This window comes from Sus scrofa, chromosome 9, assembly GCF_054392235.1.
Source record: "Sus scrofa isolate SSC_HxYL_T2T_F1_AM1 chromosome 9, Sscrofa_HxYL_maternal_Yorkshire_Landrace_v2.0, whole genome shotgun sequence".
Classification (NCBI taxonomy): Eukaryota; Metazoa; Chordata; class Mammalia; order Artiodactyla; family Suidae; genus Sus; species Sus scrofa.
In genome coordinates, this window is record NC_139391.1 from 58,511,420 (window position 1) to 58,533,840 (window position 22,421).

At 44.9% G+C, this 22,421-nt stretch overlaps 1 protein-coding gene across 4 annotated transcripts in view; it reads left to right on the forward strand.

Moving 5' to 3' along the window:
* NTM (neurotrimin) overlaps positions 1-22,421 on the forward strand; it is a 1,001,303-nt gene that overhangs the window by 269,725 nt on the left and 709,157 nt on the right. The gene's annotated exons all lie outside the window — the stretch shown is intronic.

Here is a 22,421-nt window from a genome sequence, read left to right on the forward strand (position 1 = left end):
GCCGGCAGGTGCAGCTCCAATTCCACCCCTTGCCTGGGAGCTTCCATATACCATGGGTGTGGCCCTAAAAAAAAAAAAAAAAAAATACAGGTTCTTTTGTGTTTAATTACCACATTCTTTGGAGATGAGTATATTCAAAGGCATGTGGCCACATCAGAGGCCAGGACGAAGGTGTGGTTGGTTGGTCACCCTATTAGGGTCCTTCCCAGGTGGGTCACAGGGAGCCCCCTGCAGAGAGCGTGACTTTCGGGTCCCATTCCTATAATCGCCAGAGAAAGGAACGGGAACCTTCCAGATTCACTTGACCAAGGCACGGAAGGCAGTGCATTTGCTTCTTGGGATTCATAGAAATTAGTTCCATGGAGACTTTTACTAGAGAGACGGGGGGACATAGGGGAGGGAAGGAAGGAAAGAAAAAGGCTTCATATACTTTCTTTTTCTAAACTGTCTTTGAATAGAACATGTGTACAGTCAGGTTCACACCACGCCAGCTCAATGAGGTGTTACAAACTGAGCCCGTCCAAGTGGCCCGCACTCAGATGAAAGAAGACGCAGCACCCCAGAACCTCCATGCTGCTTACATCCCACCCCTCTCCACTGAGTGCTAATCCCCAGCTCTGGTTCCATGGGCCAGGCCCGTGTCTGCTCCCCAGTTCACACGAGTGGGGTCTTACAGAATGTCCTCCATGGTGGCTGGTTTCTCCTGTCCAGTGTTTTGTCACAAGAGTCAATCCTGTTTCCACATCTTTGGTTGCTCTTCTCAATGCTGGGTAACATCCCTTTATGTGAGTATGCTACCCATTATGGGAATGAGTACATCCAAGACTCACAGAGGAGGACAAGTTTTTTAAAAGTTTGAACACATGTAGAGACTGATACCAGAAAGATGATACTGGAATCTGGGTTCTTGTTCACCGCAGTCAAAGAATGAACTCCATGAACACACAGGCAGCAAGCAAACAGTCTTTATTAAAGGAAAGCAAATAGCTCCCAGGGTTGCTGGGAAGGGGGAGAAGATCCCCCTTTCTCTATTGTCCTATAGAGATTTTTATTCCTTAAAGATGGGGGAGTACCAACGTGGGGTCCAGAAAGATGTAGTTTTCTCCCATTGGCCTTGCTCAATTACCTATATCAGTCCTTGTCCAACAGCAGTCTTAGGGGTGGAAATGTCCCCATAAGTCTCATGGTTTCTTTGCCCTTCTCTTCCCATAGACTGAGTCACAGTGGGTTAGGGATTACTGTCCATCTGGGCATAGGTACACTCCCTATAGTAAACAAGGCCTGTGGGGACGTTACTCCCTGGAGCCCTTAAGCCACAAATGTTAATCAATGGCCATATCAAAGAGTGCATTGAAGCCCATGCGCCTTCACTGACTACCTGAGTTCTTATTCTGCCTCAAGTCTATACCACATGTACTGAGGAAGCTATCTAATTGTACCGAGGCATTTAAACATCTTCCACTGTTTCTTCATTGTAATTAGTCATTATCTTGGTACTATTAGAGTACCACTGGAAAACAGATATGAGTTATTGTCATGATAAAGGCCAGTGTTTGCTTATTCTGATAAGGAGTTGGTATCTTATCACCAAAATGACTGGGAGGCGTGTGAAAAACAGTGGTGGAATCACAGCTGTGGGACACTTAGCCTTTCATGCCCATGGGGCCTTTCCCTTGGCTGCTGGCAGAGTATTCCTCAGAAAGAAATGACCAGTCTTCAAAAGGCTAGACTTGAAACTTTCTTTCTCTCTTTTTGGTCTTTTGTCTTTTTAGGGCTGCATCTGTGGCATATGGATGTTCCCAGGCCAGGGGTCGAATGGAAGCTGCAGCTGCTGGCCTACACCACAGCCTCAGCAACACAGGGTCTGAGCTGCATCTGCGACCTACACCACAGCTCACAGCAACGCCGAATCCTTAACCCACTGAGCGAGGCCAGGGATTGAACCCGAGTCCTCATGGATGCTAGTGGGGTTCGTTAACCATTGAGCCATGACAGGAGCTCTGTGGACTTGAAACTTTCTGAATGCAGAAGGACAGCAGACTTTGGAAACCATAAATGATGGGCAGAAGGGCACAAGCATGCCTTGGCCGACAACTTTTTATCTAAGTGATCTGGACAGAGTCAGGATTTGCCAAGGGGTGAGCTCTCCACCTGTGACCTACAAAGCCTTCTTACTGGGTGCAGTTCTCCGAGGCAATTTTCACCCTCTGCTTCTGAGTTTGCTGAGAAAGCATTCGCAAGTAAATAAATAAGGAGCCCGGCTCTCCTTCTCAAGATTGCTTTCTCCACCTGCCTTTTACCAAAGAAACCACTTTGGGAATCACAGCTGCCTGAGCCAAAGCTCCCAGGAATCTCTCTGCTTATCTCCCTCCCCAGGCACCCAGTGATAAGATAATGAGATGCAAGGCTCTGGTGTTTTTGACAAGCTGGTCTCTCCAGCAGAAGGGTTGAGAGACTCGGGGGCTGGGATTGGAGATTAATTAATGCTAAAAGACACAGTTTGATGTGGCAATGAAATTTCGATTATAATAATCTCTAATTATCTTGTACCTCGAATGCCCTGACTCTCCCAGGTGTTTCTTCTTGGTTGGAAATTGCTATTTGGGCATGAAGTAAAGCAGAGTGCATTGGGGGTGGAAAGGGTGGGGGGTGGGGGGATGGAGAGGGATGAGGGGTGGTGGGGGGTGGGGAGGGATGGGAGTGGGAGAGGCAGGAATTGAAAGAACAGATTCACTGCCCTGCCTGGAAGCCAGGGAGTATCCGGAATCCCTTTCTGAGGAAAGTGACCTTGGCATTGGAATGGTTTAAGAAGTGTGACTAAGGCAAGATGAAGGAAAAAGGGATGAGCTGAACTGAACCAGAATCTTCACGTCTTGGCCATCCGCTGCCAGGCAGAGACCCCCTTTACGAGACTGTGTCACCGCTATGGCTGCTGGGAAAACGGACAACTAAGTCTCATTTCCCGGGTCCTATCAGAAGTCGTTTTCAGAATAAGGATTTCTCTGGGGAAGGATATGCAAGTCCTAATGACAAAGGAAACGGAACCCCCACAGGGGAGGTGGCGAACCCCTCTTCCCACTGCAGACAGCTCATGCCCTAAGTCCCCCAGGTGGACCCCTGGTGTCTGTGGCAGCAGCTGTGCCTGCAAAGGATGTATGGACTGGTTGAGGTGAGAAACTTCGGTTCTGCTTCAAGGTTACTTGGAAAGTTTGGAGGACTTGTCAAGCCAGGTGGGAAATGGACAAAACTCACCTTCTGGAGGATCATGGAGAGAGCAGCAGCCAAAATCCTCATGCTCTGCCCTCTGACCCCCTAACTGATGCCTGATTCTCCTCACGTGACCCCTTTCTACACGCAGTGATGGATGGTTCAGGCCACGTGGAGTTCACAGCATGAGCTGCGTTCATATGGAAAAGTTCCTCAGCATCCTGACATCGGATTTTCCATCTGCAAAAAGTGGAGCATAATACTTAATACTGGAGTTCCCGTTGTGGCTCAGCAGGTTAAGAACCCAACATGGTGTCCCTGAGGTTGCTGCGTTCAATCTCTAGCCTTGCTCGGTGGATTAAGGATCCCGTGTAGGTTGCAGATGCGGCTTGGATCCCACAATACTGTGGCTATGGCCTTGACTGGCAGCTACAGCTCTGATTTGACCCCTAGCCCGGGAACCTCCATATGTTTCAGGTAGGGCTGTGAAAAGAAAAAAAAAAGTTATTAATACTTCACGAAGAGGAGTTCCCATTGTGGCTTAGTGGTTAATGAATCCCACTAGGAACTATGAGGTTGTGGGTTCTATCCCTGGCCTTGCTCTGTGGGTTAAGGATCCGGTGTTGCCATGAGCTGTGGTGTAGGTCACAGACATGGCTCGGATCCCGTGTTGCTATGGCTCTGGCGTAGGCTGGAGGCTACAGCTCCGATTGGACCCCTAGCCTGGGAATCTCCATATGCCATGGGTGCGGCCCTAAAAAGACAAAAAGACAGAAAAAAAAAAAATACTTCACAAAGAGTATTTTCATGTGACAATGTGCTTGGCACAGCATTTGGTGAGTAGTAAGTACTGAATATAATGTCATTGTTACCAAGGATATTTTAAACATTCCCAGATCCTTTGCCCAAACACCTAGACATTTGTAAAGCTTTTAGGTAGGGTCATGAGTGTGTGTGTGTGTGTGTGTGTGTGTGTGTAAGCATGCATGCCTGTGGATTAAAATTAACTGCTCATCAGTTTTATTTTGGGCATGTCTCATAGGCAAGAGTCAGATACCCAAATGGTACTCATGACTTTCCTCCTCTTACCCGATACTAATTATCCTGCTCTCTGAGGAAATTACTGCCTCCATCTGAATCTCATTATGTGTCAGGAGAGTTGCTGGCCCATCCAGACCAAAGGCCATCTGAGTTGAAGTCCAGGAAAAGGCCTTTGTCACTGGAGACATACAATTAAAAGAGTAGGCTGATAAACTGTCAAAGTTTCTCACACCCACACACACCCACCCCCACACACACAATCCAAAGGGGGCCCTGGGGAAGTGCTGCACCCTTGAAGCAGAGGCCAGCGTCCAGCTGTGATGACAGCTGTGTGCCTAAGAGCCAGGGATGTGGAATAAAGGCAAACACAGTAAAAGGAGATGGACACAGGTCCTGCCAATGGGTGGATGGTGACTCATCTTGGGGGCATTTGGTATATGGTGTTGGGGGGGACTCGACCAAGTTCACGGGAGAGGCAATAGACAGAGCGCTTCTATTAGCTTAGCTGTCTGCTAGGCTTGTGAGTTGGGAGGAGAGAGATCCCAGGCCATGTCCTTGTGAAGCTTGTAACTGGAGGTTTGGGGAATTTTTCTCTCATTGCTTTAAATGAAGATGACAGAGGTCTTCCTTCCCAGGGACTTAATAATGGATTCAATGAAGAGTAAAGCCGTGTGGCTGCAAATACATTAAAGATTTTTTTTTTTTTTTTAATCTTTAGAACCAGGACAGAATGCCTGAGTCATTTCGTACAAGGTTCTTTGAGTCTGATCTTTGCTGGTTGTGCCTGAATGGAGCCCAGTTTCTACCTAAGCCCAGGGAGGCTCTGTCACTCCTTACCCTCCACCGTTCCAAGACTACCTGGCTGACCAGCCTCCTAAATGCTCTCATGCTTAGAAAACCTTGGCATCCTTAGCCGAGGGACCCTGCTTTCTGTGCAGAGTTCTGAGAACAGGCATCTTTGTGCGAGGAAGTAACTGTACCTACATTATTACCCGTCACTGAATAACCGGCTGGCTGGGGGGTGGGGAACACCGCAGCCTCTCCATCACACTTATCTGTTTAAAATTGCTTCTACTGATGGAAGCCCCAGGAAGAAAGCGGCTCGCTTACAAGAAACACCCTGGAGGACACACGGATGCATGCACACAATTTCAAAATGGGAGTGTTCACATTTGGCTCCTTTGATTGAAGGACAAAGCCTTCTTGCTTTCTGTTAGACTCGCACCCTGTGTGCAAGAAGGGGACTTTTGCTATAGCGGGTGTGTCAGTTAGCCCTAGGTTTAGCTGTAAGTAGTAGAAACCTGAACAAGAATGATTTAAATAATAAGAATTCCATGTTTCATGTTTAAAATTCTAAAGATAGGCAGTATGGGGCTGGTTTGGGGGCTCTGTGGCCATCCAGGACCAGTGCCCTTCAGAACCCCCCAAGTGCGACTCCTGGCTGCATGGTCTCTGCTGGAGCTCCAGCCATCACAAAATTCACCTTCCCATCAGCACAGAGGAAAGAGGAAGAATCAAAGCGCACAACCAGCTGCATTTCAGGACTATGCTTGGAAGCTTCCACACAACTGCCTTGCTGGCTAGAATGTAATCACATCTAATTACAAAGGAGGTTGGGCCACAGGTTGCACTAAAAATGGATGATTCTATGAAGGTCAGAACGGATGTTGGGATAGAAGTCGGTAACATCCACTTTGGATCAGGAAATCTATCACATTTTATATCCAAAAATCTGATTCCCAGGAGGAGATGCTTCTCAAATATTTTTTTCTCTCTCTTCCAAGCCCTAGCTTAATCTCTTGTGATTAATCCTAGATTTAAAGTTTGGGGTAAGGCTCTTTAGATTGAATCTAAGGACCATCTTGGACCTCTTCACATCGGCATGACTCTTCCAAGTTCTCAGCCTTGCCCTTTCCCACAATTTACTTGAGTTTGAATAAAAATCTTTGTGTGGTAAGAGTTTTCCAAACTGAGGATTATTTCCTCAAATGATCCTCTTTGTCCTCAGCCTGCATCCTCCATGCATAGACCAGACAGCTCATGATCACAATGAGATCTGCAGTCAGAGCATAGACAAGAGTTGAGGACCCCTAATATATGATGCAAGAGGCTTCTTTGGAAACTTAGATTTTCTCTTTGTTATATCTCTCCGGGGTCCCATCATGATAACTGCCTTCTGCACTGGGATCTCTCAGAGGTTAATTAGTTATCTTCATTGCAGGTTGAGACTTTTATTGAATATTTTTCTCTCTTTATCTCTGGTGCATTATATGAAATTTTAACTAGGGATTGTTAAGGATTTAGTGTTCCTCCCTTCAAAAACCTAATGTTTAATGATCTCTTTGTGATATTACGCTTCAGAGCAAAGGAGCAAGTTTGGATGAAAAACACTCAGAGTAAAACCATGCTTTCAGAAACCAAAAGCCTCCCCTGATTTTTGTCTTATATGTTCCACCATGGCTAGCCTGCTTTTTTAATATCCTTAAGTAAACTCTCTTCTATTGGTCAGAGTGTAATAAAAAAACTGAGGAAGTACCCATCGTGGTTAGGAACTCAGGGGTGTTTCTGGAGATGCTGTGCAATTTTAGTAGGCCTTTGACCTCTGCTAACAATTTGTTTAACCTCTCTGATTTTTAGATTTTTCATCTGTTAACTCACAGTAATAATACCTAGTATGGGATATTGTGAAAAGTTTATAAGACAAAGCATGATGAGTATTCGGTTTAAGTGTTTACTAAATGAACTTACTACCTAAAGTACCTAGCAGAGGTCCATGTTGTTAGATCTTTTCAAAGCCAAATGGATTTTTATTATTTATTATTATTATTATTATTATTATTATTATTATTTTTGTTTTTTAGAGTCCGTCGCATATGGAAGTTCCCAGGCTAGGGGTCAAATTGGAGCAGCAGCTGCTAACCTACACCACAGCCATAGGACCAAAGGATCTGAACCACATCTGCAACCTATACCGCAGCTCACACAGCAACGCCAGATCCCTGACCCCCTGAGCAAATCCAGGGATTGAACCTGCATCCTCAGGGATACTAGTCAGTTTCGTTTCCTCTGCACCACAGCAGGAACTCCTGCCATATGGATTTTTAAATCACAGTGTGTATTTTTTTTTTTTGCAAGTTCCCTCAAATGTTAATAAAAGATTAAAATCATTAAGAAACTGGAATATATTTTTTAACTACTTGTTTTTACTACAGATAGTGGCATTTGACTCACAACTGAGAAGGATGTGGGAAAAAGCACTGTAACACTTCCTCCCACATCCCATTAATTATGTCATTATTTTTCCATTGTCATTCACTCTTGTTATGACAATTTCCATAATTTCTTCATCCTAATTATAAATTTAAATGCACTGAAGTTTAACAAGCCAGGAGCCATTCACCTCCTTTGATTGGCCCATACATCATGCATGTTTGAGAAGTTCTGCTGGTGCCTTGAAGCCAACTTGGCCACATGATATTCTGGGGTCACATTTAATTTTCCTCAAATTTTGGTAAACACTGCTCTCGTATCATCTGGCATTGAATGGTATGTGGGAGAAGTCCAAGATTAGCTTGCGTTTTTTTTTTTGTTTGTTTGTTTGTTTGTTTGTTTTGATGACTTCATTTTTCTTTCCCCGGATGCGAGATAATTCTTACCTTCTCTTCAGTGTTATGTTACGTGACCAGGATATGCTTCAACTCCGATCATTCTGAAACAGTTGTTTAAGGAACGTGGAGTTGGAACGTTGTTTCGAGCAATGGATTCAGTTATTCTTTTATTTCAGGGCTACTCTGTATTATATACTTGAATACTCTTTCAGGGCATTTATTAGGGTTTTTTGGTCCAGAGGAATCTTTTTTATATATTGGATTCCCTCCGATTTATTATCGTCTCCTTAATTTCTTTAATCACATTGTCTCTTAAGCTCCATCCTAAGATTATTCCACCTTTCCTCTGTGCTGATCACTGAAATGTCCATTGTGTCCTCACTTTAATTAATGGTCCCACCTGCTTAGACCTGAAATGATCCCTTGCTTGGGTCTTAGATCCATAGTCTTACTTTTTCATCTCAGTCTATTGTTTTCCCATTTTTCCTCAAATTCTTATTTTGCATTCATGTCCTTCTTGAGTCCTTGTACAACACAAAGCACTCATGTCGAATGCCCTCACGCATTTCCAATTAGATTTTCTTCCAAACAGGGTTCTTCATTTGACGTTTGCCAGCAAAATTCCTTTATCTCTAATTTGTCCTTTTCCCCCTTTTTTCCATAAGGTGTGTGCAGAACTGCCATAGCACATCCTTTCTTCTCGATTTTCTTTTTTCTTTTTTTTTCTTCTCGGTTATCTTTGGACAGCTTTGTGCAAACCCTATTTGCTCCAATGGGTTCTTCTCATTGCTCCCAAAACCTATTCAGAGAGGGATGTTTAGTGCTTCATCCCCTCATAGCCTGAGGGCTTGGCCTGGGGAGAGGCAAAGGAGTTTGTTTGAAGTATTTTTCAGTAATTGGGCTCCAGTTTATCCTCCCATATTTTGTAAGCGGTCGGTTCCCAAGGGGGCTCTCCTGAACTCAGGGATACCTCATTTGAGAACATTGCTGACTTCACTTTAAGTCAGCAGGAAGCTACAACTCTTTGAGAGGCTGTTTCTTCCTCATCTATGCACCACCTGTGGAGGGAACCTCACATCCCAGGGAGGCGCTGTATTAAAATTGAGGCCCAGCAAAAGTGATTATCATGGCTGGATTCAATCTCTGAAATGCAGAATTTTCTTTACATTTATTAAGATTGCCCTCTCCTTGGTGTTTCAACTAAAGATTCCTCTCTCGCTCGTTCCCTCTCTCTCCAAGACACACACGCACACACGCGCACATGCGCGCGCACACACACACACATACACACGCAATGACAACCATGCAATTTAGAAGAGCAAACAGCTGGACATAAGCCTGTTTGGGTCTCCCTAATGAATCAGAACCCCTCCCAGGGAGAGCGTGTTCAGAATTGCATGGCAAGGAGTTCTGTTCCTCGTGGCATGTGATATTCAGCCCATGCACATTAGGACTAGAGGGAAAAAAGCAGCCGGCCTAAGTCGGCAGGAGTATCCAAAGCAGCCAACATCTCTTCAGGCTGTGTTGAATCAACCCCCCCAACCCCACGGGGGTGAGCTGTTTTGAGTTGCAGATCTGTTTGCAAATGAGCTTGGAGCATACTGAGTGAACGGGGATGGTTGGTAAATTCTATTTCACTTCACCAGTGAGCTGAAAAAGCATTGGATAATATGCTATGAGTTGTAGATCTGTTTGATTGCATTGTTGCAAAGTGGGAATTGTTTTGCAACATAGATTCTTAATCACTGAGGCATCTATGATTGAATGCGACGAAAATTGGCTGAAATTGAAAGTTAACTATACTGCAGACGGCTTATTCTGGTGTATAATTGAAAATAAATTCTAATAACTCTTCATGAAAGAGCTGCTCAGAGGAAATTTCAACTGCCCCCCCCCAAAAATGCTTTCTCAAAGACTCTTCCTCTGCATAATGTAGTCATGAAAACAAAGCTCTCTCTAAGTCTAAAGGAGGTTTGCTGTGATTCCAATGCTCCGATCAAAAACATCCTGATATTGAACGTTTATAAACCTATTTTGTAAGGTTTTATGCTGGAAAGGGCTTATCATTGCTATCTGATGTTATTGTAGGATCATTTTACACAAGGACCACCCACATATAAAACGGGGATGAGTGTGAGATGTTTTTTCATCAAACAGTGAAGTTTGAATCCACACATCTATCTTTACTGTGTGCCACTGACAATTCTTTTCTTTTTTGAGCTCTTGTTTTTATCTCTGTCCAATGAATTTGATAATATAATCTCATGTTCTCTGCTTTGTGTAGTTACTGTAAATATGAGAAATAATACGTTTACATGAAGAGTATCATGTACGTAGTTGGCACTCCACACACTGTAGAAATTACAAATATACATGTGTATACACGTAAAGTCTATATACTCATCCTGCCATCATTCATAAAGTCATATCTTGCTTAAATATTTACCCAGTTCTGCACAACCACAGGCAGCAATCCAGCAGGAGACTCGGGGGGCGATACCTAGTCCCACCTGGAAGAGATGGTTAACACTCCAAACCTGGATTCGGAAAGATCAGAGTTCTAGTTCTGCCCTGGATAGGAATCTCCCTAAGCCTCGATGATTCCATCTGTAAAACTGAAATAATAATTTCATACGTTTCATTAGATTGTACTAAGTGTTAAATAAAATAAGGCAGAGCACCTGCCATAAATTAAGTTCTTTTTAAACATGCTCCTGCCTATAACAGTGGCTGTTATAACCACGGGGGCACTAACTCTGTGCTGCTGCTGAGCCCAGTGGACAAAGATGAGCTTCAGTATCAGGCTGATCTAGGTGCTCCCTATTTCTCCCCTAATTGTGGCGTAACCTTGAGCAAGGCCTTGTGTGTCTTCTATGAGGCCACGTTGCAGACGTGGCAAGAAATTCTAACCTTCCTGGGGGCTTCACTGAGGTGACACACATGCTGGACACTAAGCCATGTCAGTTGTCTCCTGAATTCCTCCTCAGTTGGTGTTGGCCAGACTTGGGGCAGAGTTGGGTTTTGGCATTGCTTTTTTTCATAGTGACTTCTGTTGGCTCTGATTGGACCTCTAGCCTTGTAACCTCCATATGCCGTGGGTATGTCCCTAAAAAGACAAAAAGACAAAAAACAAATTTTTTTAATATTACTCAATGAATATATTACATTTATAGTTGTACAATGATTATCACAACCCAATTTTATAGCATTTCCATCCCAAACCCCCAGCGCATCCCCCCACCCCCCAACCTGTCTCATTTGGAAACCATATGTTTTTCAAAGTCTGTGAGTCAGTTTCTGTTCTCCAAAGAAGTTCATTGTGTCCTTTTTTCAGATTCCACATGTAAGTGATAGCATTTGATGTTGGTGTCTCATTGTATGGCTGACTTCACTTAGCATGATAATTTCTAGGTCCATCCATGTTGCTAAGAATGCCGTTATTTCGTTCCTTTTAATGGCTGAGTAATATTCCATTGTGTATACGTACCACATCTTCTTGATCCACTCCTCGGTCGATGGACATTTAGGTTGTTTCCATGTCTTGGCTATTGCAAATAGTGCTGCAATGAACATCGGGGTACACGTGTCTTTGCAAGTCATGGTTTTTTTCTGGATAGATGCCCAGGAGTGGGATTGCTGGATCAAATGGTAGTTCTATTTTTAGTTTTCTGAGGAATCTCCATACTGTTTTCTACACCAATTTCCCTAGCCTGGGAACCTCCTTGTGCTGTGGGTATGGCCCTAAAAAGACAAAAAACAATTTTTTTTTTAATTTAAAAAATTAAAAAGAAACAAGACATCCTACCTGCTAGGAAAGTCATCTTGAAGGTCTCAAAGGAATGTGTGTGCCTGGTCTGTATGGGTTCACACCCTCCCTCTGCACACACTTATACTTATAATGTGTCTTTTCCCCTGGTTCCCAAATGGGGTTCATCTGATTCATCTATATTCTTAGGACCCTTTCAGCTGGTTCACTGTCCAGGTCAGGCTTTCCAGGTCACCCCTGCTCTTGCCAGGCCCCAGTTTTCCCTACTCAATCCTGGCCCTTCTGTTGGATAAGGATACCTGGCCCGAAATCAAGGCTTTTGACCTGCAAGCCAATAACTGGTCCCGCAGACCATCCTAGATGGTGGGTCTTACCTGTCCCAATTCTGTCCTCTGCCCACCTCCTCCACTCCCTACCTTCTTTCCAGTTCTTAGGCCTAAGCCACAAGAATCAAAACAAAAATTTAGGAGTTCCCATTGTGGCTTAGTGGTAATGAACCTGACTAGAATCCATGAGGACACGTTTCAACACCTGGCTCCACTCAGTGGGTTAAGGATCCGGTGTTGCCATGAACTGCAGTGTAGGTCACAGATACGGCTTGGGTCTGGAGTTGCTGTGGCTGTAGTGTAGGCTGGCAGCTGTAGCTCCAATTCGACCCCTAGCCTGGGAACGTCCATATGCTGTGGGTGCAGCCCTAAATAAATAAATAAATAAATAAATAAATAAATATTGAAAGCACTGACCTTAAAGAGGTATTTTGCAGGAAATTTTACTTCCTGGAAGCCAAGCTAGCCCTGGTGTTGCACAAGAGAACATATCTTGCAGAGAGGTTGCAAAGATGAGACAAAAATCGAAGTAATCTTGGAAGAGAGAGGCTCTCAGAAATGGAATGGATGGGGAGTTTGGGGTCAGTAGATGTAAGCTATAACAGTTAGAATGGATAAAGAACCATGAGGTTGCCAGTTCGATCCCTGGCCTCGCTCAGTGGGTTAAGGATCCAGCATTGCCGTGAGCTGTGGTGTAGGTCGAAGATGCTGCTTGGATCCGGCATTGCTGTGGCTCTGGCGTAGACCGGCGGCTACAGCTCTGATTAGACCCCTAGCCTGGGACCCTCCAAATGCCACAGGTGCGGCCCTAAAAAGAGAAAAAGACAACAATAATAATAATAATAAGCAATGAGGTCCTATTGTCTAGCACAGGGAACTCTATCCAGTCTCTTGGGACAGACCATGATGGAAGATAGTATGAGAAAAAGAAGGTAACATAAATGTATGTTATGTTCTACAGCAGACTGGTCACTATGTTCTATAGCAGAAATTAACTCAACACTGTAAATCAATTATACCCTAATAAAAAATAATTTTAATTAATAAAAAAGGTAGGCTTTTTTACTTGCTTCCTGGGCTCTGATCCTAGCCTCTTCCTGTAGCTCTAATTCTCTGTGGGCTGATAAGCAACAAGTATCAGTTCCCCTCACTGGCCCCTTGTCCTCAATTGCTGGACACACACACACCCACGCTCCAGGTCACACTGCTGCCCTGGGCACCGCACGGCCTCAGTGGAGTTATCTGAACCGCTCCTTATGGTTTGAAAAATTCCTGCTCTCATGCACTATAACTGTTTCTGGGAGGCAGAGTGTGGATGTATCGGTTCATCACATTTACCAATTATAGGAAAATCGTGCCCTTACTGATAACGTTGGAAGCACTATTGTCATAGCAAAGAGTCAGATGGGACAGTCTAATGAGTTTTTAAAATGTCGGGAAACTTTAGTCCAAAGCCAGCATAGAAGGACGCCTCACACATAAATCAGATAAAGAAGATTTGCTCTGAATTGCTCGCGATGAAATGGGAGGGCCAGTCTCAAGGGGCACCTGTTAGGTCACCCAAGCTGCAGGCCCTTTTATATGGTTTGAGGGCCACCCTGTGTGCAAGGTTTGCATTCTGGGAAAACTAGATCTTAGCTCCAGATTTTGTTACCAAATAGCTGGAGAGTCTTGTACAATCCCTTCGGTCATAGTTCTATCAGCTCTAGAACGAAAACGGTAATTAGCCCTGTTTATGCCATATGAAAACATTTTCAAAAGTTAGAATTTCAAATAATGGTAGTACTAACAACAGCAACAACAGTTTAGACTCATAGAGTTCTTATAGGATGTTTTCTAGGAACCTTTGCAAGAATGAAGTCATTCAGGCTTCACAACAACCTTAAAAGCCTGGTCACTGTTAGTATGCTCATTGGACAGAGAAGAATAGAGGCACAGAGAGGTTGAGCAGTTGCCTGAGGTCACACAGCTGGCAAGTGGTGAGGCTGGGATTTCATACCAGACCGTCTGAGCCCACACTGGAGCTGCTGTCTTACACTGCATCTCTAACGAAGAGGGTGGTGGTCACAGCAGTACATGCAGAGGTATCTTAAAATGTTAACATGTTTGTCAGCATAGAGATAACTGCAGTCATACCATTTGGAATGTAAAGTGACACTGCTACTATTTATTTTCCCCTGGAGCAGGGGTTTCCTGAGAAATTGCTGAGTGATATTTTTCCCTTTGCTGATAACATTTATTTTACAAACAAAATGGCTAATTATCAGATTGGATTTGAGAGTTGGGGTTGGAATGCTGCTTTCCATAAGGAAGTGTAGGAAATCTTTTTTAAAAATGTCCTGTGCTGGAGTTCGCGTCGTGGCGCAGCGGAAACAAATCTGACTAGGAACTGTGAGGTTGCGGGTTCGATCCCTGGCCTCACTCAGTGGCTTAAGGATCCAGCGTTGCCACAAGCTGTGGTGTAGGTCACAAACGTGGCTCGGATCTGGCATTGCTGTGGCTGTGGTGTAGGCTGGCAGCTGTAGCTCTGATTAGACCCCTAGCTTGGGAACCTCCATGTGCTGCGGGTGTGGCCCTAAAAAGACAAAAGACAAAAAAAATTGTCATGTGCTGCCTCTCACCTCATGCCACAGACTCCTTCGCGGTGGGTCAGATCTGTGTCCTCACACGGCAGGGAATGGCAAGACCTAAATGTTTTACCATGAAGTCAAGAGGAGGAAGAGCCGCTCTCTGAAGCACAAGCTTTGCTCTGCCCCATGGGGCAAAAGCCCCTCCTAACACTTTCTCGGGAGGGGTTGGCAGCCTTTCAAAGGAGTGGGAGCAAATCCCCCTCCCAATCCTGTTGTGCCAGCGAAGGCAGAGGGTCCACCTGGGAGAAGACGGCAGCAGGGCAGCTCCAGTTCCGAGGATGTCTTTGTGTTTTCTTTCGTCTGTGATTCCGTGCTGGTTCCATAACCTCTTTGCAGCTGGGAAGAATATAGTCTTCAAAGGGCTTCCTTAGGCCAGAAAAAAGTATGAGGCCAAATAGAAAGAAACAGTACTCCTTCATGCTGGAGGGATAAACATATGCAACTTATTAATGTGGTAAGACAAAGACTAAAAAGAAGAACAGGTTCAAGAAGGGCTCAGATCCATGTATCTTAGCATAGATTATTAGCAGGCTGTGCAGCTTTTTCTCATCCTTTCAAGGTAACACTTGGAGAGGCTCCCCTGCAGGGGCTCATAAGCCATACTTTGGCATTGCCTGAACCCTAGGATTGACCTAATTTGCCATTTATTGTCTGGCTAGTGAGGATAACTACCCCACTGCTTTGGAAAAGGCCTTGAAATGCGAGTCCAGGAGCCAGACTGCAGGATGTCACCCTGCACAGGTGACTTCAATTAAGTCACAACCCTGTGGCCTCACCTTAACTCAGTATGGAAATTACCTGCAAAGTTTTCTAAAACTGGTAGGTACCCTGGTCCCACCACTCCAGAACTACTAAATCAGAATCTCTGGGGGGACCAAATCATCAGTGTTGTTTAAAATCTTGTTGTTAAAAGTGATTCTAAGGCACAGTTGAGGTTGAGAATGACAGGAACGCTTGGCTTCTCCTTTTCACTGACCAGAGGCTGCTAGTGTCTACCTTCCATTCACCTGCAGATTGTGGAATTATACAAGTCGTCTGATTTTTTCAGACACTTAAATCAGTATGAATATAAAGAGAATCATGGAAATGACATTCCTCAGAGGACAGGGGTTCATGTGCACAAGAAAACACATATTCTTAGGAGCTATCCCTCTGTGCTCATTTGCCACCTTAGGACAATTAATGTGTGTCCACATTGTCATTACCTGCTAACTTCGCTGGTCAGGCTCATGTTCTGTACCCAGATGGACATGAGTGATTGACATGAGTGATTGACATTGATGATGGTGACAGTGGTGATGATGGTGATGGTGATTATGATGATGGTAACGATGGTGATAGTGGTGATACTGGTGGTGGTAATGATGGTGACGGTGATGATGACGATGGTGATGGTGGTGATACTGGTGGTGGTAATGATGGTGACAGTGATGATGATGGTGATGGTGATTATGATGATGGTAACGATGGTGATAGTGGTGATACTGGTGGTGGTAATGATGGTGACAGTGATGATGGTGGTGATGGTGATGATGATGGTAACGATGGTGATGGTGGTGATACTGGTGGTGGTAATGATGGTGACAGTGATGATGGTGGTGATGGTGATGATGATGGTAACGATGGTGATGGTGGTGATACTGGTGGTGGTAATGATGGTGACAGTGATGATGGTGGTGATGGGATAATGACGATGGTAATGATGGCGATGGTGATGATGATGTTTCCCCAGTTCACCAGACTGAGGAGTTCTACAAAATGACGGACATGACTCTGTTTAAAGAGTCAGGAGCCGACCACCACCATGGCCTTGGACAAGCCACTCTCGTTATCAGGCCTTAAGTTTCTTCATTTATAGAAAGAGGAGTGATAGACTAGTGCCTGGTTTTACACATCTATTTCACAGTGGAACCCTACCAAAATAAAGCTGATTAGAGGCAATTTCCTCTGGCTACAGCCCAGGGTTAGGAGGTGGGAGCAGAACTCTGCTTCTGTGACGTCTCCCTGAGACCACTTTGAACCCTTGTGAGCTCAGAGGAAGAGGAAGAACTGCGCTTTATTATTGATCAAGGCTGTTGTGCTTGTGTGAGCTTCCCACCTGCTTGTCTTCTCCCCTGGGGGGCTCTGGGTTACCAGCGCCTCCTTTTTGGGAAGAAGCAGCAGGGAGGGGAGTCTTAGTGGCCATGAGTAGGACCCCAGCTTATAATGACAGCAGTAGATAATTCCTGAGTTTAACATTCCAATATTCTGGATTTTAAAATTTCTGATCACTAAAATACCTCTTAAATGAAGTACAGAATAAAGAGATGCCAACCCAAATTTCGACAAAGAGAGCCATTTCCTGGCACGATTTTGGAAAATTTGTTCAGGTTCGATGAACAGTGATGGCTCTGCAGAATGGAGCCTGGCAAACAGGAAAGATGGGGAAGAGAGCTCCAGGCAGAAGCCACATCAGGAGTCCCAACATATGAGAAAGTCAAAGCAGTTTGGCGGGGAGTCAATATTCCATTCTTTAAACCAGAGTGATCCAGAGAGTTGCTTGTCAAAAGAATAACAGTTTGGAGAAGTGGGAGAACTGACGTTGAAACAGATGAAACAATATAAAACTAATAAACTCAGGTATCGCTCTGGAATTAATGGAGGACAAATTGGATCTGCTGTTAACTTAAATACCCATCTGCTCACATCCTTGGAGCCCATAAATTTGTGGGGCTAATTAGTTGTTGCCATCCTGAGAGCAGCAGGGGGCTAACCACGTTCCCTGGAGTTTTGTTACACACACAGCCCATTCTCCCTGCCTCTTCAAACACCTGAGCTGGAGAAGAAGGGAGTGAGATGGAGATGGTCCATTCTGGTTGGTCCAAAGAGCTTGGATGCAGTAGCAATGGTCATCTATGTTCTCATCTCGACCTTCCTGAAAGACAGAGTTGGAAAATCTCCAGACCTATAGACATTTCCTCTACAATTTTTTTTCACATCACTACAACAAATATTGCTTTTTCTCATCTATCCAATTATCCCCCAGCCCCTCCCTCGGTCCCGCTCTGCTGCCTGACTTGACTTCTGTAAAAGCAATTCTGTCTGTACCAGAAATGTGAAGCCTTAATATAGGCTCTTCAGCATAATCGCCTCTTAATTAAGTCAGGCTATGGCTCAGTTTCTCAGAATCGTTTCCAGAGGGCTTAATTTTACTTCTGCTCGAAATTAATATTTTACATTTTACTCTTAAAAGAAACAACAGAAAAAAAAAGGCTGAAAAGGAACTCAGGAAGAAAGGAATGAGAAAATGGTCCATGGAAAAAAAGAGATCATATTTCACATCCCATTACTGAAGTGTTCAAGACTCTGTCACTATTTCCAGCAAGTCATACTCAATCTGTGACATTCACTTTAGCAAAACAAAGCATGGATCAAGGTAATTAAATGGCACAACTCAGAGTGAATTAAGGGATGATTCTATCAACAGGAGACACCTGCTGATCTGACACTTTCCATGTGCCCGCTTAGTCCTGGCTGTGCCTGCTCTGGCCAGGGGCTTTGGGGAGCCTGCTGATTCTTCTAGAACAAGGTTACCTGGGTGCACCTGCAAGCGGGCACCATCGGAGGGCTGTGTGCTTGTCAGGAGGGAGGGAGATGAATGATGCCCATCCTCTTCCTTTAGAGCAGCCTGTCCACAGTTCTGTGCCCCAACCCAGGCACTTCCTTGGGCTCTGCTCCACTCTCGCTGTTGACTGTGATGCAAAGTCCTGTGGTCATGTTCACCCTGAAGTTCTGGGGAACCCACTCTTCCACGGGGAGGTGCCGGACACTGACATCGCCTGACAACCCTGTCTGTCATCCAACCAGCCATTCACTGATTTCCTACCATAGACCAGACTGTGTCCAGTTGCTGGAGCCACAACAACACAGAGCAGACCTGAGTGCTGCCTTCCTCAGCCTGAGAACCCATGGGCCACAGAACCCAGAGCAGCCTGAGTGTGTGCATGGAGAGCTGTACAAAGGAGATCTGGGAATCCTCCAACAGACCAGAGGTGTAGCCTGAGGGAAACCACTACCTAAAAATGAGACTGGCTTGGATTCTTGCAGTGTGGCCATAATCCTAAGTGCACTGCATCATCCATTACAAGACCACCTCTGTGGAATCTCCCAGAGGATACAGAGTGGTGGTGGTGGTAGGGGATCTATTCCGAGGTTGAGGGGCTAGAAATGAGGGGTTAACTCTGGCTGAATGCGTGAGAGGTTAGGTGAAATGTGCCCGAGAGATTCTTTCCTTTTCTCATCAGCCTCCTCTCGGCTTCCCAGCTAAGACAGTGCTGTAGCGGGGGATGAGGAGGAGAGAAGCAGTCCAGGGAGGCGGAAGATACTTTGAGTCCCATTTCGACTGAGCACCTAACCATTTATCCAGCCACAGGCATGTGTAAATCTCTGTAAACCTATGTGCATCTGTGCTCTCTGTGACCACTTGAATGAAACTGCTCCCATCCATCAGTGCGGTAGGACACTGAGAAGCTTCATCCTAGGGCCTGGGGCTGAGGCTGCACTGGGGGATTTTCTCTTCCCCTTATTCACATGACTGATGACCAGCCAGATAGCCCTTGAGTCCCCATTTCATGGCCAAAAATCAGAACCAGGCTGGCAGAAGGAGGCGCTTCACTGCACAGCCTGCTCCCGCTCAGGGGACCCCCCCCCCCAACCCGTCACTTATCACAGAATGTGATTGTGCCAGATATGATATAATAGCATGGTGCAGTACACTGGCAGGAACTGGAAAATACTTTTCATATATGGATTTTCCTCATAACCATATGTATGTTTGGGGGATAGGCTTATTATAAGGAACTTAGTTTCTAGCATTTCTCGATTTCTTTCCCAGAATATTTTATCAGCATGATAGCTTTGTCTTAAGACGATGGGAAGATAGATTTTCCATGAGCCGAGGCACATTCGCCTTTTACTTCTTTGGATAATGAGGAAAATGATTTTTTCTTTCCTGAAAAAGAATCTAAGATGGCATAAAGCCCATGTATGTCCAGGTGCTCTACAATGGGACCTGGGTCCTCCTCATTTATCCCACTTGGGTGCAATGCTGCTTCTGCAGTGGACAGCCTCGAAACATTGCCAAATGTGTATCTACCAGGCTTCCCTAAGCTCAGGTTGGGATGGTGGTGGTGGGGAGGTCTCTGCGCTTTTGTCCATGTAGGAAGGTACCATGGACAGAGCGCTTACCGCCCCCCACCACCCCACCCCCCCACACCCCCGGCCTCTCTACCAGTGTTTCCTTTACAGTAAGGGAATCGCATAGTAATCACAGAAGTGCATGCTATTGTTAGCCAGTGACCAGTTGGGAAAGTGGAAGCACTGAGAAGTTAAGCGACCCCTCAAGATGAGAAGAAACTGCTGAGGTCTAGTTTCAATGACAAAGTCCCGTGCTTGAAGCCCCCTTTAGGCTTTGGACAGATGCCTCCTTTCTCTTCTCAAATGTATTCATTCTTCTCAGCCTTTCTTCAAAGTTCCATGTCCTGCTGAGTCAGAGCCCAGTGGCTGGAGAGAGGGCAAAGGCAGCAGGCGTTCAGGGAAATGTGTGAAGGAACATTCCATTTCAATCACCGCTTTCAGGCTCAGACCTACACAGGGACTGGGGACAGTCCTCTTCTCTACTCCCAAGCCCCGATTTTATAGTCACGCAGTTTTAAAACGCATCTCATCTGTGTAGTCTTCTTCAGAGGTTTCATCAATGTTTTATTTTAGCATTCTTCTAGTTCTTAGGCATTTAGGTCTACGTGACTAATTTTATAGGTGCTCTTGGATATACACAGCTCTGTATGTTATAAATAACTATACAGTTGGCCCTTTTGAACAACATGGGGGATAATCTCCATATGACTTATAGCTGGTCCTCTGTATCCACATTTCCTCTGCATCTGCAGTTTCAACCAAGCACTGACCGTGGAGTACTGTAGTGTTTACTATTGAAAAATACATGCATGCGTTCATGGATCCATGCCACGCAAACTTGCATCATTCAAGGGTCAAGTGTATGATGTCTTTTAAAATATGTATCTTGTTTCCTCCGCTGGATTGGCACTCCCCTAGGGAAAGTCAAATATTCTGCCTTTTAGACCATTCTTCCAAGAGGCCCTTGAACAGGTCTGTGGGTACTAGGGTATGTGGGCACACAGACTGGATGAACAGCTGATGTTGGGGATTGGCTTATGACGTCAACACCATTCTGCACCATCAAAAATATCCGCAATGAGCCTTTGCAAAGAGAAATACAAAACTTAGATTCTCACTATTAAGAGTGTGAAACCTCGAGACCAAGCTTAACTACAGATGTGTAGCACACACTAACAAGTGTACTTGCGCAGTCAGCGCAGAGAAAGAGATGAGCTTGGAAGTTTAGTTTATGGATAGGCTTCCAGGGTAAATACACAAGGATTGTCTAAAACTAGGGTGAGCAAGCTCTGGATTGAGGGCCAAGTCTGGCCTATCACCTGCTTTTACAATAAAGTTTTGCAGGAGCTCAGCCCTGCTCATTCTATTGCATGTGGTCCAAGGCTTCTTCCTATTGTATCCCCAGAGTCCAGGAGTGACCCCCAAAGCCCCAATTGTACCGCATAGCCCTTTCTGTTTCTGTTTTCGATACATGCAACTTCTAAATTTCATGGGGGAAAATAAAATCTATGCAAGTCCACCTTTCTTCCCAGACCCTGACCCATTCGCTTTTTCTTCTACAAATACCCATTTGAAAAGACCTCCAGAACTTCCATTTCTGCAAGTCGATTACTTCCTCAGAATTTTCACAGCCATGGTTTATTTAGAAGCAGATTTGAGATGAAGTTCCAGATTTTTTTTTTTTTATTGTACGTTCCCTTTTTATAGTACATTTTAGCATACAGGGTACTAAAATTCTTTGTGTATTGTCTCACACTTAGACTCTCTCTGCCAAATCCTGCAGTTTGGCCGGGAATGGCTGGGGTACGTGTGATAACCATCAGCCAGTTCTTGACACCTCCAACCAGAAGTGTATGGTAGGAAATTGAAAATAAAGGAACTCTAGAGGGGGTTTCAATTTCAGCTTCTTCAACATTCAGAGTTTTGTTTCAATTTTAACCTACTATTCCCAGGAAGATGTATATCCTAGTTTTCAGTATTGATTTTATATTCTAGAAGAAATAAAAGAATGTGCTCACGGAGTCTGGGCCATGTTCACACGATCATGTGTTCACTCAGGAATGTGTAAAGCCCTCAGCCCTGAATTATATGGATGCAGAAAACGTGAAAGGGGACATGTAAGCAAAACACAGCTTGCAGGGCTACCAGGCCGGAGGCTATACATCGGAAGTTGAGCTTTATGACTCGTGCGGCAGCACCTGATAACTCTGGGTTAACTCATCTTAAATCTCACACTTTTATCAGTAGGATTATATCCCCCACCAACCTTCCTGAGCTAAAGGTCAAGTGGATCGTGGAGAGGGGTCTGGAAATAGTAAGACAAGTCCTTGAGACTCAGAAGCATTTGATGCAGGGAAAGTCTGAGCCCTGAGCAAAGAAAGAAAGTCACGGCTTACTGCAAGCTGGAGCGCCTCAGCATTAAGGGTTTTCTGAAGTATATGGCTGGACCTCAGTGGGTTATTAAAGCGTGCTGGGGTTGCCTCTCCAACTTCTGGGAATGGCCTCATGGAGGTGACCCCCACACTCTGTGGGGGGCCACAATGTGAAGGACACAGAAAAGGTGGCTCTGGGGGAATTGCTTGACTTCCAATACAAGGAAGGGCAGACTGTGAAAAACACCACAAGTGTGAGCCAGCCTGTAGACAAGGGGCCTTCTGGCCTGCTGAGC